Source organism: Hypanus sabinus, chromosome 11 (genome assembly GCF_030144855.1).
Source record: "Hypanus sabinus isolate sHypSab1 chromosome 11, sHypSab1.hap1, whole genome shotgun sequence".
Taxonomy (NCBI): Eukaryota; Metazoa; Chordata; class Chondrichthyes; order Myliobatiformes; family Dasyatidae; genus Hypanus; species Hypanus sabinus.
In genome coordinates this window covers 17847179-17861152 of record NC_082716.1, presented here as the reverse complement: position 1 = coordinate 17861152, position 13974 = coordinate 17847179, and the positions used below count along the sequence as shown (strand labels likewise).

The 13974-nt window shown below is 40.8% G+C and overlaps 1 protein-coding gene and 1 long non-coding RNA gene across 3 annotated transcripts in view; one reads left to right on the top strand and one right to left on the bottom strand.

Moving 5' to 3' along the window:
* Nucleotides 1–349: 349 nt before the first annotated feature.
* LOC132401733 (uncharacterized) overlaps nt 350–13974 on the top strand; it is a 30644-nt gene continuing 17019 nt past the window's right edge. The window contains exon 1 of the long non-coding RNA XR_009514688.1: nt 350–480. This is a non-coding gene — a long non-coding RNA (uncharacterized LOC132401733). The remainder of the gene's footprint in view (nt 481–13974) is intronic.
* lrrc8c (leucine rich repeat containing 8 VRAC subunit C) overlaps nt 1927–13974 on the bottom strand; it is a 108660-nt gene continuing 96612 nt past the window's right edge. For both annotated transcript variants that reach the window (XM_059983857.1, XM_059983858.1), the window contains one exon: nt 1927–1987. The gene's annotated coding sequence lies outside the window, so the exon portion shown is untranslated. The remainder of the gene's footprint in view (nt 1988–13974) is intronic.

Below are 13974 nucleotides of genomic sequence, written 5' to 3'. Positions count from 1 at the left end.
AATGGTGCTCTTCTCATAATTTTGTATGATTTGTTGTGTCTCTGATGCTCTGTGCCCGTGATGCTGCTACAAGTAAGCACCTGTGCACGTGACAATTAACACATACAAAATTTTGGAGAAACTCAGCAGGTCGGACAACATCTATGGACAGCGATAAACAGTCCATATTCCAGGGCGAGAAACTTCATCAAAATCCCTTGTGTTTAAAACTAATTTTGACTGCGAACAATATGTTTAGTGTTACAGCCCCAGCATGCACTTGCAAATAAGGGTGAATTGCTTGTTTTATAATTGCTTTTATATTTATTAATTCGTAATTTTTTCTCTACATTTGCTAATTTACCTGTGAAGGATGATGTGCTTCCACACTAATGCACACAAAATGCTGAAGGAACTCAGCAGGTCAGGCAGCAACAATGGAGAGGAATAAAGAATTGACATTCAGGCCAAGCTTCTTCATCAGGACTCCACTCCAATTTGGTAAGATCAGGGTTTGATTCTTGCTGCTGTCAGTAAGGAGTTTGTACATTCTCCCTGTGACCACGCGATCAGTGCCCCTCATCATCTTATACACCTCTTTCAGGTCACTTCCCATCCTCTGTCACTCCAAGGAGAAAAGGCCAAGTTCACTCAACCTATTCTCATAAGGCATGCTCCCCAGTCCAGGCAACATCTTTGTAAATCTCCTCTGCACCCTTTCTGTGGTTTCCACATCCTTCCTGTAGTGAGGTGACCAGAACTGAACACAGTACTCCAAGTGGGGTCTGACCAAGGTCTTATATAGCTGTAACATTACCTCACAGCTCTTGAACTCAGTCCCATTGATGATGAAAGCCATCGCACCATATGCCTTCTTAACAACACTGTCAACCTGCACAACAACTTTTATTATCATATGGACAAGGACCCTAAGATCTCTCAGATCCTCCACACTGCCAAGAGTCTTATCTTGAATATATTTTCCCTTCAAATTTGACCTACCAAAATGAACCACTTCCCACCTATCTGGGTTGAACTCCATCTGCCACTTCTCAGCCCAGTTCTGCATCCGCTGTATTGATGTCCTGCTGTAACCTCTGACAATCCTCCAGACTATTCGCAACACTCCCAACCTTTGTGTCATCAGCAATCTTACTAACCCACCCTTCCACTTCTTCATCCAGGTCATTTATAAAAATAACAAAGGAGGGATCCCAGAACAGACCAGTGGAACACCACTGGTCACCAACCTCCATGCAGAAAACGAACCATGTTTGTGTTGAATTTTCATTGATTCTATTGTGTTTCTTTGTATCACTGTGAATGTGTGCAAGAAAATGAATCTCAGGGTAGTACAGCATATGGTGACACATACATACTTTGATGATAAATTTACTTTGAAGTTTGAACTTTGAAGAAGTGTTTGAGGAGGGTGTCCAGGTGGTTTATGAGGTGCCCCGCTCCATATGATGCTTGTCCATGTTTTACTATGTGTATGTCACACGCGGTTTGTGAGGTGGTCCAATCCATCTAGTGCTTGTGCCATGACCTTAGTGTGCATATGCTGCATGACACAATATTCACAGTGCCATCCCAGACATTCCTTCTCCAATTTGAGTGGCCTTGGGGCCGAGATTCCCGTGAGTCAGCACATTTGCTGCATTTCTTCAAGGCAGTTGGGAGCACATGCTTGAATAATTTCCTCTGTGCACCTGGTAATTTCTTCACATGACAGAGCTTTCAGTAGAGCATCTGATCCGGGTGTCTGTTATTGCTTTGTGCAGCCAGCTTCATCGACCTAGCCTAAGGCTTCAATACTGTTGTCCTGAGAAAGGATCTTGAATGCATTCAACTGAGTTTTCAGTCCTCTGGCGTAACGAGATGGAAGAATTTGAATCCCTTTGTGTTTTCAACTGATATAACATAATGCTTAGTTCCATAATCTGGGCCATCTTCAAGAAAGCAAACGCCTTACAGTATCTTTTAGCTACATTTCTTCAGGAAAGATCTGAAAAGAGTAACATAAAATTTTGTTTTAGAACTGGCTATGCCATACAATCGTTATTATAATAAAACATACAAAGACAGTGTACAGGAATGCTATCATTGAACCATATCAGAGAGGTTTTAGAGTGAGTGACTCCAAGTGAAACTATTACTGGAAGATCTGAGGCCTCTGTTAGTCAGGGTAGATCAGAGATGTTGCTCCCCAGCTGCCTAGATATGCAGTACAATGTGGAGATCAAGCTGTTGCACATGTAGCGGTCTCCTCCTCTCCACGCATCTGATGAACCCAAAGGAATGGCAGAGACTGATGCAGTCTGGCACCAGCTCCCACCGGCTTTCACTATAAAATGCTGTCACTGGATTTCTAGTGTTTCTCCTGGTGCGTCTAAAGGGGTTGTTCCCCAGACCCCTCTTTTATCCTCAGTCATGGGGTCTCAGATGTCAATCAGGTTGGGATGATGCAATCCCTCAACCAGACCACTCTGGTTGTCCCCTGAGGGGTTTCAATGAATAGTACAGCACTCAATACACAATTCCTTCTCCAAGAGACAATGGCAGTAATCAGTGGTTCCGTTCTGCTTATGTCAGGAGACATTCCACCTGGTTATGTCTTCTGTGTGTCTCTCTCTCTCATTTCCTGGGTCTCAGACCCGAAATAATAGCGATCTTGCGATTCTCAAAAAGGAGGGGGTGACTTTGTACCCTTCGGCCCCATCAGAGTTGCTTCACCTTTGTAACACCCCCTTCCTTCTAAGGATTTTTGCCACAGGTAAAAATTAACTAATACAGAGTCTTACAGAATTTCAGAACCTAACACAATACAAAAGAGTTTTTTTTTTTCACTACAGAGTAACACAGTTATACATTCAATCCAGCATCTAAACAGTTAGCGATTACATTGTCACTTCCTTTAATACCTTAATATCTTGTACCTTAATAAATTCTTGTAGCATCAGACTCCAATTTAATAACCACCTGTTTTTATTCCTTTTCTTCAACAGAACAAAACTAAAGAGTTGTGATCTTAGCTTTGGTGTATATTACAAAAGTTCATGCAAATACTACTCTTTATTTTACTTTCAAACTTAACAGTCAATCTTCCATGGTGTCCAGACAGTCACCATAATGACCAAAGTGATTGTTAGGTGGTATGGTAGTACTGGGATTAGTGTAATGCTTTACAGAACCAGCGATGGGGAAAATCAGGGTTCAATTCCTTGCTGCCCCCTGCAAGGAGTTTATACATTCTCTGTGTGACCATGTGGGTTTCCTCCAGGTGCTCTGGTTTCCTACCACATAACAAAAGATGTGCAGGCTAGAGTTAGTAAGTTGAGGGCATGCCAAGCCATGGTGGTTTGCGAGCTGTCCCCAGCACAGTCTCAGACATCAATGACACATCTCAGCTGTGTTTTTCAATGTACATGTGTCAAAGGAAGCTATCTTTCTTTTATTTCTAAAGTTGGTTAGTTATATCATCCAATAGTTAAAAAGAGACAGACACAATAGAAAAGGAAGAGAGTCTGGCTCTAGGGTTTTTCTGTACCTCTCCCAGGTTACACCTTCACGTAAATAGCTACAGGATAGAGTTTTGTCCCATCCTGGGAAAACGTGTAAGATACAAATAAGAATGATTGAGATTACCAAATTTAAGCAGAACATACTGTGATCCATGTGTGTGTTCTTGGTCTAATTTTATAACGATATTGTTATTGTCCAAGGGATGTTGTCAATGCCAGGTAGAACACATTTCATCTCACCTCAAAGCAGAGTGGAAAAAAAAGTTTCATTGATTTTTTAAAATTATGCCTGGGAGCCTTTTACAGAAAATCAGATACTTTTATAGTGCAAACGGTGGTGCAATATTAGATTCCTGAACCAGATACTACCTTCAATTAAATAAAAGCTTACTATTGTTTAACTGAATACTACAGTAGAGTGATCATCATCAAAGACCCCACATTCCAGGTCATGCTCTCTTTATGTCGCTGCCATTGGGAAGCAGGTTCAGGAACATCTATTACTCTTCAACCATCAGACTCCTGAAACTGTGTGGATAGAACATAAACATAGCAATCTGCAGCACATTACAGGCCCTTCCATCCACGCACCCACCACCCTTTATGAAAAACTTAACCCTGACATCCCCTCGGTGCCTATTTTGAAGCACCTTTAAACTATGCCCCTTCGTGATAGCCATTTCAGCCCTGGGAAAAAGCCTCTGCCTATCCATATGATCAATCACCTTATACACCTCTAACAGGTCACCTCTCATCCTCCGTCGCTCCAAGGAGATAGGGCCGAGGATAACTTCAAACACGAGGAAAACTGCAGATGCTGGAAATTCAAGCAACACACACAAAATGCTGGTGGAATGCAGCAGGCCAGGCAGCATCTATAAGGAGAAGTGCTACATATATATATATATATATATATGTATAGAAGCGCTATATATAGAGGATAACTTCACTCATCTTAACACTGAACTGATTCCATAACTTACAGACTCACTTTCAAGGACTCTAGAACTGATGCTCCTCTGGATTTTTTTTTATTTGTACATTGGCTGCTTGTCAGTCTTTGTTTATGTATAATTTCTTTATTTTCCTGGAAATGTCTGCAAGAAAATGAATGTCAAGATAATATACGGTGACATATACGTATTTTGTTTATCAACTTACTTTGACTTTGAAATAGTGCATCAAAATTGCACACAGTAAAATCCTATAAACAACAATGGGATTGACCTGGTCATTTGACTTGGTGATTCTAACTGAAGAGGAAATAATAGCCTGAACAAACTTTGTTCCTCTTCATAATTATTTTTGACCTCTTCTTGACTAATGAAATATTAATACTTTTAGTTCTGACTGACTTTTTTTAAACATAAATAGTTCACCAGACCCAGTCACAGGACAATAAGAGTTCTAAAGAAAGCTCTTCTAGCCCCACCCTGTCACAAACTTTATCCTCTATGACATCCTTGCTATCTCCAATTCTGGATTTCAACAACATCTTTGGTAGGAAAGCTTCAAATGTGTTGGTTACAAACTCCCCCTGGTTCCTTTGCATCTCTCTGAATCTACTATCTGGTAAAGGGTTGATGCACCATCAATAACTACCGAGGTTAATAATATACCGGGGTTTGTGGGAGGAGCCACGGTCAGTGGGAGGAGCCACAGGAGCAGTCAGCGGGGGGGGGGGGGGGGGCGTGTCCAGACAGGTATATGTAGTTCACCACAAGGGTTCTCATCAACTTTTCTTTCAGGTTCAGGGACAATTATTACCCCTCAGCCATCAGGCTCCTGAACTGTGATGGATAACTTTAACCAACTCAACTTTGAACTGATTTCACAACCTACGGAGTCACTTTCAAGGACTGTACAACCCACTTTCTCTGTATTATTTATTTATGTATTTACTTACTGTTTTTTTTGTATTTTCATAATTGGTCTTTTGCACATTGGTTATCAGACTTTGTGTGTAGTTTTTCACTGATTCTATTGTATTTCTTTGTTCTACTGTGAATGCCTGCAAGGAAATGAATCTCAAGATAGTATATGGTGATATACACATACTTTGGTAATAAATTTCCTTTGATCTTTGGGTGGGAAGATCCCAAGGAGCTGGCTATCAATAGACAATAGATGCAGGGGTAGGCCATTTGGCCCTTCGAGCCAGTACCACCATTCACTGTGATCATGGCTAATCATCCACAATCAGTACCCTGTTCTTGCCTTCTCCCTATATCCCTTGAGTCTGCAATCCATAAGTGCTCTATCTAACTCTTTCTTGAAAGCATCCAGAGAATTGGCCTCCAGTGCCTTCTCAAGCAGAGCATTCCACAGATCCAAAAACTCTCTGGGTGAAAAAGTTTTTCCTCAACTCCATTCTAAATGGCCTACCCCTTATTCTTAAACTGTGGCCTCTGGTTCTAGACTCTCCCAACATCGGGAACATCTTTCCTGCCTCTAGCGTGTCCAATCCCTTAATCATTTTATGTGTTTCAACTAGATCCCCTCCCATCCTTCTAAATTCCAGTGTATACAAGCCCAGTCGCTCCAATCTTTCAACATATGACAGTCCCACCATCCTGGGAATTAACCTTGTGAATCTATGCTGCTCTCCCTCAATAGCAAGAAAGTCCTTCCTCAAACTTGGAGACCAAAACTGCACACAATACTCCAGGTGTGATCTCACCAGGGCCCTGTACAACTGCAGAAGGACCTCTTTGCTCCTATACTCAACTCCCCTTGTTAAGAAGACCAACACGCCATTAGCTTTCTTCACTGCCTCCTGTACCTGCATGCTTACTTTCAGTGACTGGTGAACAAGGATAGCTAGATCTCATTGTACTTCCCTTTTCCCTAACTTGACACCATTCGGATAGTAATCTGCCTTCCTGTTCTTGCCACCAAAGTGGATAACTTCACATTTAACCATATTAAACTGCATCTGCCATGCATCTGCCCACTCACCCAACCTGTCCAATTCACCCTGCATTCTCATAACATCCTCTTCACATTTCACACTGCCACCCAGCTTTGTGTCATTTGCAATATACATTAATGATTTAGATGAAGGGATTAAAAGTAACATTAGCAAATTTGCAGATGACACAAAGCTGCAAATAGCTGCGGTCCCAGCACCGAGCCTTGTGGTACCCCACTAGTCACTGCCTGCTATTCTGAAAGGGACCGATTAATCCCTACTCTTTGTTTACTGTCTGCCAACCAATTTTCTATCCATGTCAGTACCTTACCTCCAATACCATGTGCTCTAATTTTGCCCACTAACCTCCTATGTGGATATCTCCTATCCTTAAGATGGCAGAGAAATCCAAGAAGAACAAAGGACTGGAAGAGGGTATTCCTGTCTTTCTGGCCCACAGCCAGTGTTGTAACTACTCTTACCTTTCCCATATCATAGTCTCTATCTCCCTCTAATGACTCAGTCCCCTCAGCTCTGACGGTAATAAACCAAAAAAAAAAGAACCATAATAAATAATAACCTTTCATCATCCTGCTCCTTCATCTGTCCCTGACAATCCTCAGTTGGGAATTCCTGAACACATGCTGTAAAAATCAGGATCAGAATTGGATTTAATATCACCAACACAATATCATAATACATAATTAATTATAGGGAACTTTTCATACAAATGATGCAGTTCAAAGTGCTTTACAATGGGATAAAAGTCAAACGTAAGAACAAAAGACAAAACTATGTTAACTAAAAGCAAAGTTAAATAAGTGGTTTTTGATCTGGTGTTTAAAAGTGTCAACTGAGTCTGCATCCCCTACAGTTTTAGGTATTTAGTTCCACAGTTTAGGAGTGTAGTTAAGGGAGATTGTTAAAAATTTTAACAGCTCAAATTGAATAACAAACGTGATTCTATGTGTGATGTACTCCAGTCCCAGACTATTAAGAGCAGGTAAGGGAACATTAAAATCAATTCTCAAAGATATAAAAGCCAATGCGGAGTAGTTAGGATGGGAGTGATGTGCTCCGTCATATCACAGCGGTGTTCTGAATGAGATAAAGTTTATCATTTGATTATTTTGGAAGGTCAGTAGAAGTGCATTGCAGTAATCTAGTCTATTTAACATAAAGACGTGTATTTGTCATCAACTAGTTATGAGATGTGTTGCTTTGCGTCAGCAGTATAGTGCAATACACAAAAAAACTCAATTACAATAAGAAGTATACAACACACTACAGTGCAAAAGTCTTAGGCACATGTAAAACAAATTCTGTGAAGTGAGGATGCTTTCAAAAATGAAATGAAAAGTTTCTAAATATAAATACAAATTACTATGAAGAGCAGTAAACAGTAAAAAAAAAACTAAATCAAATCAATATTTGTGTGACCACACTTTGCCTTTAAAACCGTATCAATTCTCTCAAAACTGTCATGTAGTTTTAGAGGTAAACTGGCTGGTAGATTGTTCTAACATCTTGGAGAACTTGACACAGTTCTTCTGGAGACTTTGGTTGCCTTGCTTGCTTCTGTCTCTCCAGGTAGTCCCAGAGAGCTTTGATAGTTTTGAGGTCAGGTCTCAGTGGCGGCCATACTATCTGAAACCATATAAAAGTCTACATATAATTCAACTGGTGGTGGCACCACTGGTGAGGCAGCCTGCCATGTCCATTTCAGGGCGGCCCACTCACCTTGGGTACCCACCGACACTCACCTCTCACCCGTGGCTCCAAGTGGCTGTTTGCATGGGACAGCAGCTGCACCCCAGTAGACTGCTTTGACAGGTGGGCCAAACCAGGCGAGGGTAGCCAGCAGCCTCATACCTGGCCAGTTAGGGACGTGCCTGCCCCAGCATGCGAAGTCAGTGCTGGCGGACTGAGTGGATGAGACCAACGGCTAGGAAGGCGGTACTGCAACGCTCCATGGAGAGTGAAGGCCCGGAGAACGTCGTGGCCATCCGCTGCAACTGAGGAAGACCTCAGTTTGTGACGTCTGTTTCTACCACTGGACCCGGACTTCTGAGGTCCAGAGAGTGGGTCTGCCCCAGTGCAACAACTTTTCCACTTTGAAAACTTTCCCATGCAGTTTTCCTGTCATGGTCAGACATGATGGATGACCGCCACCGTAATTAAATTGAATAAGTATTGCAAAAAGTGAGCAAAAATAGTGCCGCGTGGCTTTCAAGTCTGTTTTCAAGCTTTTTGGATTTGCACCCTCTGGGTCGAACTTCCGGTAATTGCCCCCCTTCCTTCACCATTCCGCATTCCCATTTCCCTTTCTTACCTGATCTTCTAACCTGCTCATCACCTCCTTCTGGTGCTCCGCCCCCTTCCCTTTCTTCCGTGGCCTCTGTCCTCTCCTATCAGATTCCCCCTTCTCCAGCCCTTTATCTCTTTCACCAACGCACTTCCCAGCTCTTTACTTCACCTCTCCCCTCTCCTGGTTTCATCTACCACTTGCCACCTTGTACTTCCTCCTCCCCTCTCCCTTCTTACTCTGACACCTCATCTTTTCAAAATCCTTTTGAAGGATTTTGGCTCAAAACGTCAACTGCTTTATTCTTGGGTGCTGCTGGCCTGCTGGGTTCCTCCAGCATTTTGTGTGTGTGGCAAAAATAGTGAGGTGGTGTTCACGGTTTAGTTCATCTTCCATTAAGAAATTTGACGGCAGAGGGGAAGAAGCTGTTCCTAAAACATTAAGAGCCTCCTAGATGCCTCCCACATTGCTGCAGTCAATACCTACTACACTTGATTCTTGATGCTGGTTTGCATCAGAAAAACCTTTAAAATTATACACTCCTTCTGGCTCATAACTTCCAGCAGGCGCAATTCATTCCAAGTGTCTGGTCTAAAGCTGACTGAATTTTAATGAGGTACTTCGATATGGGGGGTGATAATGTGTCATCTTTATCAGATTCCCTAATCACATCACATCACAAAATGCAAATAATAAGCCCTGAATGCCAAAGTGACATGTTGGTCAATAGGATGCACAAGAAGGTGGTGTAAGATGATTTTCTTGTTGGGTGCTGGTGGGGAAAAGTGGAAACTAAGGAATGTGAGCAGTGACAGTGAATAAATGTTACTCACTGTTAATCAGTGTAAGTATGTTACTCAGTGTTAACGAATATGCATTACTCAGTGTTAGTCAGTGAATAAATGTTACTCAGTGTTAACGAATATGCATTACTCAGTGTTAGTCAGTGAATAAATGTTACTCAGTGTTAACGAATATGCATTACTCAGTGTTAGTCAGTGAATAAATGTTACTCAGTGTTAACGAATATACATTACTCAGTGTTAGTCAGCAAGTAAATGTTACTCAGTGTTAACGAATATGCATTACTCAGTGTTAGTCAGTGAATAAATGTTACTCAGTGTTAACGAATATACATTACTCAGTGTTAGTCAGCAAGTAAATGTTACTCAGTGTTAACGAATATGCATTACTCAGTGTTAGTCAGTGAATAAATGTTACTCAGTGTTAACGAATATACATTACTCAGTGTTAGTCAGTGTAAGTATGTTACTCAGTGTTAACGAATATACATTACTCAGTGTTAGTCAGTGAATAAATGTTACTCAGTGTTAACGAATATGCATTACTCAGTGTTAGTCAGTGAATAAATGGTACTCAGTGTTAATCAGTGTAAGTATGTTACTCAGTGTTAACGAATATACATTACTCAGTGTTAGTCAGTGTAAGTATGTTACTCAGTGTTAACGAATATACATTACTCAGTGTTAGTCAGTGAATAAATGTTACTCAGTGTTAACGAATATACATTACTCAGTGTTAGTCAGTGTAAGTATGTTACTCAGTGTTAACGAATATACATTACTCAGTGTTAGTCAGTGAATAAATGTTACTCAGTGTTAACGAATATACATTACTCAGTGTTAGTCAGTGAATAAATGTTACTCAGTGTTAACGAATATGCATTACTCAGTGTTAGTCAGTGAATAAATGTTACTCAGTGTTAACGAATATACATTACTCAGTGTTAGTCAGTGAATAAATGTTACTCAGTGTTAACGAATATACATTACTCAGTGTTAGTCAGTGAATAAATGTTACTCAGTGTTAACGAATATACATTACTCAGTGTTAATCAGTGTAAGTATGTTACTCAGTGTTAACGAATATACATTACTCAGTGTTAGTCAGTGAATAAATGGTACTCAGTGTTAATCAGTGTATGTTACTCAGTGTTAACGAATATACATTACTCAGTGTTAGTCAGCAAGTAAATGTTACTCAGTGTTAATCAGTGTAAGTTTGTTATTCAGTGTTAACGAATATGCATTACTCAGTGTTAGCAAATAAATGTTACTCAGTGTTAACGAATATGCATTACTCAGTGTTAGTCAGCAAATAAATGTTACTCAGTGTTAATCAGTGTAAGTATGTTACTCAGTGTTAACGAATATGCATTACTCAGTGTTAGTCAGTGAATAAATGGTACTCAGTGTTAATCAGTGTATGTTACTCAGTGTTAACGAATATACATTACTCAGTGTTAGTCAGCAAGTAAATGTTACTCAGTGTTAATCAGTGTAAGTTTGTTATTCAGTGTTAACGAATATGCATTACTCAGTGTTAGCAAATAAATGTTACTCAGTGTTAACGAATATGCATTACTCAGTGTTAGTCAGCAAATAAATGTTACTCAGTGTTAATCAGTGTAAGTATGTTACTCAGTGTTAACGAATATGCATTACTCAGTGTTAGTAAGTAAAAAAATGTTACTCAGTGTAAATATGTTATCCAGTGCTAGTGAATATATGTAACTCAGTGTTAGTCAACAAAAATATGTTACTTAGTGTTAGCAAATAAATGTTACTCAGATTTAGTGAAAATATGTTACTCAATGTTTGTGAATTTATGTAACTCAGTGTTTTTGAATGTATGTTACTTAGTTTGCTATGTATACAGTATCAGTGATGGATTCTGGGTAATTAAAGACATTATCATAACCAATGAAACATTATAATCCTGATATTGTTCTTAAGATGTCATTCAATTCATGTCTAATGTATCATTTCATGTTTAACACTATCAAAGCCTTACTATCAGATTTGCAATAAATTAGCAGAGTTGCCTTTGATATGCCTAATGATCTAAGTTTTCCAGTGATGGTTTAAGCTTGAAGTCACCACTTGTATAGTGCCAATATATATGCTGTTGACTGAATATATTGACTGGCTGCATCACAGCATGATATGGAAACACCAATGCCCTTGAACAAAAAATCCCACAAAGCAGTGGATATGGTCCTGTCTATCATGGGTAAAGCCTTCCCAACCATTGAGCACATCTACATGAAATGCTATCACAGGAAAGCAGCATCCATCATCATGGACTCTTACCACGAGTACAAGCTCTCTTCTCAACCATCAGGCTCTTGAACCAGTGGGGATAACTTCACTCAACTTCACTTGCCCCTTCGCTGAACTGTTCCCACAACTAATAGGCTTACTTCATTTTGTATATAAACGACATTTGTATGGTCTCTCAGTGGTGTGTGGTCTGTGGTCCAGCAGTGGCGGGATCTCCCTGTGGCCACACACTTCAATTCCACAGACCACTCCCACTCTGATATGTCTGTCTATGGCCTCCTTTACCGTCAAGATGAGGCCGCGCGCAGGTCGATGGAGCAATACCTTATCTCCCGCCTAGGTAGCCTCCTTCCTGCCGGCATGAACATCCAACTCTCTGACCGTTGATACCCCTGTCCCCCCACCCTTACCCCCATCCCTATCTATTATTTTAGTCTGGTTCTCTTTCTCTCTCTTTTTCCCCCCTCACTATAATCTCTCCCCCCAGCCCTGCCTTTCTTTCTCTTTTATTTCCCATAATTCTCCACCTTCCCCCCAGCCCATTTCCCTCCAGCCTATCACTTCCCAGCTCTCTACTTTATCCCTCCCCCCACTTCTTATCCCCCCTCGACCATCCTGATCCTGTTACTTCACTCCTGATGAGTGTTTCGGCCCGAAACGTTGTCACTACCTCCTCCCATAGATGCTGTCTGGCCTGCTGAGTTCTGCCAGCATTTTGTGTTTTTATTTATTTCCAGCATCTGCAGATTCACTCGTGTTGCCTTTGAACCTCACCTATCCATTTACACTCAGTGGCTACTTCATTAGGCTCATTAATGCAAATATTTAATCAGCCAATCATATGGCAGTATCTCAATGCATAAAAGAATGCAGACATGGCCAAGGTGCTCAGTTATTGTTCAGACCAAATATCAGATTGGGGAAGAAATCTGGTCCAGGTGATTTTGCTAGTGGAATGATTGTTGGTGCCAGATGGAGTAGCTTGAGTATTCAGAAACTGCTGATCTCCTGTGATCTTTATGTGCAGCAGTTTCTAAAGTTTACAGAGTGAGTGGCAGTTCAGTGGGTGAAAGCATCTTGTCAATGAGAGAGGTCAGTGGAGATCAGCAAGACTGATTCAAGCTGACAGGAAGGCAACAGTAACGCAGATAAATAGCCTCTGCCCTTCCTTGTCACCATCTCAGTCTTTGATCAGCACCAAAGCACTTGGTTGCAGTAAAGGTTCATCAAGTAAATGTTTGTTCACCAAGGGAGAGTTGTGTTATCTAATTGGTGAGAGATGCTGAGGGATGTGGGCATTCTAGAGCCCCACATGCAAAAGGCTAGTATGCGGGCAGAGCAAGTCATTAGAGAAGCGTGCGGAATGTTATTGTTTATTGCTAGGGGAGCTGAATTGAAAAGTAGGAAGTTTATGTTTCATTTATATGGGGCTCTCATGGGGCCACAAATGGACTGCAGCGTAGAACACTATCAGAATCAGGTTTATTATCACTGATAATAATGAAATTTGTTGTTTTGCAGCAGCAGTACAGTGCAAAACGTAAAAATAATACTATGTTACAATAGCACATAAATAAATAAACAAAGAAATATACAATAAATGAACAAATAAATAATTATAAATGCACAGATAGATCAAAATCAGAATCAGGTTTAATATCACCGTTATATGTTGTGAAATTTGTTGTCTTTGTGGTAGCAGTACAAAGCAATACATAATTAAAGAGAAACAGACTGTGAACTACAGTAAGTATATACATATTAAGTAGTTAAGTTAAATGAGTAGTGCAAAAAAATGGAATAAAAAGGTAGTGAGGTAGTGTTCACGGGTTCAATGTTCATTCAGAAATCAGATAGCAGAGGGGAAGAAGCTGTTCCTGAATCGCCGCGTGTGTGCCTTCAGGTTTCTGTATCTCCTACCTTATAGTAACAATGAGAAGAGGCCATTCCCTGGGTGATGGGGGACCTTAATGATGGACACCACCTTTTTGAGGTATTGCTTCTTAAAGATGACACTACGGAGGCTGGTGCCCATGACAGAGCTGACTAAGTTCACAACTCTCTGTAGCTTACTTTGATCATGCACAGCAGCCACAACCACACCCCCCCCCCCCCAATCGCAAACAATGATGCAGCCAGTCGGAATGCTCTCCTCGTTGCATATGAAAAGAA